The sequence below is a fragment of the Alligator sinensis genome, unplaced genomic scaffold (genome assembly GCF_000455745.1).
Source record: "Alligator sinensis unplaced genomic scaffold, ASM45574v1 scaffold1308_1, whole genome shotgun sequence".
Classification (NCBI taxonomy): domain Eukaryota; kingdom Metazoa; phylum Chordata; order Crocodylia; family Alligatoridae; genus Alligator; species Alligator sinensis.
Window position 1 is genome coordinate 710,319 of NW_005842416.1, and position 4,151 is coordinate 714,469.

The following is a 4,151-nucleotide window of genomic DNA, read 5'->3' on the forward strand; positions in this document are numbered from 1 at the left end:
ACCTAAGATAATGAAGTCTCTTTCTCTCCCTTGCAGACTGATCAAGTCACCATTTAATCTTTTCTTGGATAAACAAAATAAGATGGCCTTTTAATCTCAATACAATTTTACTACTAAAACAATTGAACTATTATAGTTAATAAAAATCCTACCGTATGAAGCCAAAATAAGCCTCGGCTTTCCATCCAGTATTTCAGTTTCAAGCTTTAATCCATCTCTGTAAAACAGAAGAATGCTAAAAATAACTTAAAGTGCTTTTCTAATTATACAGATATATTGCAGTAATAAATATAAAACTAAGCAAGGGCTAAATTCTCTTCTCCATTATGGCAAGTGCAAATCAATGGCCCAAATTATTTCTATTCCCTTTTCACACTTGTTCCAACTTCAGATTATTCCTTCTACACAGAGACAAGTGAGTCTTCTATCTATGAAACAGGAAGTAAACTAATGTGGGACTTTAAGACGTAGGGTTCAATTTCCTGCTCCACTCTCAATTTCCTTTGATACTGGGGTTCTAATCTCTCTCTGCCTCAATTCTCTGTTTGAAATGGGTACCTCACCACCTTATAGAACTGGTATAAGGAGGAAGTACATTTAAAAAAAATCAGTTACTATAATAATGATGGTCACATTAAAAAAAACACCATCGTCTGTGGTATATATAAAGTGCTGTACCTATGCTAAAACTTGCAGCTGTCTCAAAAAAGGTAAAATGTATCAATTGTGGATGACCTAAGACTATGGGTACTCACAGTAATTTATGCAAGTTACTATTAATTACTATTTTTGATATAAATTATGCAAGTGTTTATAAAAGTTAGTGTTTTCAAATTTGCCTCTCACTTCCATGTGCTTAGGTACAGCAGGGTCTGACAGTAATTGAAGAGCGGGAGGATCAGAGGGCAAAGGGGCCACATGACCCCTCCCAGATTTATTTTCATTGCTGTAGCAATGGGAGGTGGACAAATTCAGGACAAACCGCCAATAATTAGATTCTATACCTGGAAAATTATAACAACTTTATACATTTTCCATATATAGAGTCTAATTATTGGAGAAGTCATCGTATATTTGAGTAAAATATATCACATTTTCTCCTTGTTTCATAATCCTTGTTTTGTGCTTGCTTAATTTTATATGCCTATATTAAACACTTTATACTTGTAAAAAAACCCAGAAAACCAGAATATACAAGTATCAAAAGCAAGCTATATTAATCAGATGCTCTTGGTTTTGGGCCTAATCCAAGTTGCGTGGACATCCTTCTATAAATGCATGATATATCATCACATATGATTTCTTGCCTATTGCAAGAGTCAGGTATACATGATCTAAGTAGCTTACTATAAAATACATGTTAAACAAAAACATTTTAACTTTTATATCAATTTCAGAACCATAGGTGAGGCATAGGGGGGGCACGTTCCCCCCTTGAGATTGGCCACTGCCAGCTTCTGCAGGCGGTCGCTGCTCGCCACCCGCCCCCACAGCGGCTGTGGAAAGTCCCTGCTTGCCGCTCACCCCCCCACCGCCAATACTACTGCTGGCGGTTGCGGGCAGTCTCCGCACGCTACTGGTGGCTGCAGGCAGTCCCTGCTTGCCACTGCTGCCGGCGGCTGTGGGCGGTCCCTGCTCGCCACTGTGGTGCCCCCCAGTCTCAGGAGGCACTAGTCATTCATGTTCAGAACCATTCAAGGCTGTGAGATGGCAATAAATGGAGATCAGTCTTTAGGTGTTTATAGTCCTTATATGGTCTTTAAATCATAACTAAAAAGAAATAAAATGCTTTCATAGTTTTGCAGATCACATGCTGCTATGAGAGACTCCTTTGGAAACAAAGGGCATTTTTACACACGCTACGGATGGGGGGGTACTTTAATTAGAGCAGCTCTCAGAGCTGGTCTACTTAAAGCATCTGCAGTGTCTCATGTTTCAGCATCCTAGTGCTTCAAAATGGAGGCAGGGGCACTTTAACTAAAGCTCACCAAATGAGTTTTAAAGCATCCCTACCACCATTTGAAGTGCAGGGATACTAATATGTGGGATGTGAAGGCTGGTGGAGTGCAGTAATTAGCATGCTGCAGCAGACTTGATTAATCTAGTCTCCTCTGCCATGCTGTAATTACAGTGCATTAAAGCAGGCTCCCTGCACATGTACAGGAACCCAAATTCAACTCCTACAAGTAATGATGTTATTTTAGAAAGCCCAAAGCTGTTGGGGATCCTTAGTTTTCCTTAAACAATAAATCCTTCCAGGTTTCACGTGCTCCACAAGGCAAGGGTGGAAAAAAGTGTGTGTGTGTGTGTGTGTGTGTACACATTTTTTTCCTTGCCTTGTGGAGCATATGGCAGCTAGACTATATATTTAATCAAAAAATCAGGATTCATAGATTGTAAGGCTGGAAGGGACCTCGGAAGATCATCAGGTCCAGTCCCCTGCACTAAGCAGGAAAAGACAACTGGGGATCAGGCAACCCCAGCAAGGTGACTGTCCAGTCTCCTCTTGAAGATTTCCAGGGTAGGTGATTGCACCACCTCTGGAGGGAGCTTATTCCACAGTCTGGTCACCCTGACTGTGAATATGTCGTTCCTAATGTTGAGCCTGAATCGATCTTCCAGGAGTTTATGGACAAAAAATCTCCAGTGGGGATTCCCTTTTGCAAGCAACTCAATCCTCTGGGCTGGGAAACGAACCCAGGGCTGCCACATGGCAGGCAAAAAAGCTGTACCACTGAGCTATCAACACCTGGGCATTGACAGCAACTGGATTTATGGGACCAACTGTATAGCTGGGAGAGACAAACTTCTGGGACTTCTGAATGCCAGTATGCAATGGTACCCAAAAGCCTGTCTATGTCCCTCCCAATGCTACAGTTGGTCCAATAAGACAGCAGCCACAAAAAAACCTTCCCCCTCAGATGTTTCCTGGATATTACAACTGTAACATCACCCAGCACTGTTATTTCCTATTCCATCTGAAGATCTCAAGGATCATATCTTTTATATACAAAAATACAATACGGTATGTGCGTAAATGATATCATGTTTTGGGGTGTTTCATAAGATTCATAGATTGTAAGGGGCTGGTAGGGACATTGCAAGATCATCAGATCCAGCCCCCCTGCATTAGGCAGGAAAGACAACTGGGGGTCAGGTGACCCCAGCAAGGTGACTGTCCAGTCTCCTCTTGAACATTTCTAGGGTAGGTGATTGCACCACCTCTGGAGGGAGTTTATTCCACAGTCTGGACACCCTGACTATTAAGTTTTTCCTAGTGTTAAGCCCGAAATGGTCTTCCAGGAGTTTGTGGCCATTACTCCTGGTTTTTGCCAAGGGTGCCCTGGTGAACAGTTGTTCGCCAAGCCCTTGATGTATTCTCCTGATATAGCAGTAAGCTGCTATCAAGTCCCCTCTCAGCCTTCTCTTTTTTAAGCTGAAGAAACCCAAGTCCCTCAGCCTCTCCTCATATGCTTTGCTGTGCAAGTCCCTAATCATACGGGTGGCTCTTCTCTGGACTCGCTCAAGCTTTTCCATGTCCTTGTTGAAGTGCAGCGCCCAGAACTGGAAAACTGCTGATTGTAGCCATGTTGGTCTAAGGACATAGGCAGACAAGGTTCTTTGGGTAAATGTGACATCTTTTATTAGGACAACTAAATAGTTGGAAAAGTTGCTCTTTGCATGCTTGCGGGCACAAACACCCATCATCAGGCAAAGGGAGAGGCAGACCAGCAGTTCCCACTAGACTCTCTCGCTGCCTGAAGACGGTGTTTGCACCTGCAAGCGATGTTCCCAACTATTTAGCTGGCCTAATAAAAGATGTCAAATTTCCCCAAAGAACCGCGCCTGATCTAGCTATACACGCACCCACCATATCGTGGTTTTATCTACAAAAGATAGACGGTCTTTTTTAGGGTAAAAGTTAAAGCCATATATATAACCTGTGCGTGTATACGTGTGTATACGAGGTTCTTTGGGTGAATCTGATATCTTTTATTAGACCAACTTAAATAGTTGGAAAAAATTTTTAAGCAAGCTTTCGGGGTTTAAAAACCCTTTGTCAGGCTGAGGAAGTCTCTGTGGGTACATGCACACACTGTGTATGGTGGCTTTTAACTTGGGCTCCTCCCGCCTCGGACGCTCGCGGATGC

General features: G+C 42.5%; 1 protein-coding gene across 1 annotated transcript in view; it reads right to left on the reverse strand.

The window, feature by feature from the left end:
- The window catches only part of CCDC66 (coiled-coil domain containing 66), a 45,378-nt gene extending 44,399 nt beyond the window's left edge, over positions 1-979 (reverse strand). Inside the window, 1 exon segment of the mRNA XM_025211604.1 lies at positions 153-979. The gene's annotated coding sequence lies outside the window, so the exon portion shown is untranslated.
- Positions 980-4,151: the final 3,172 nt, after the last annotated feature.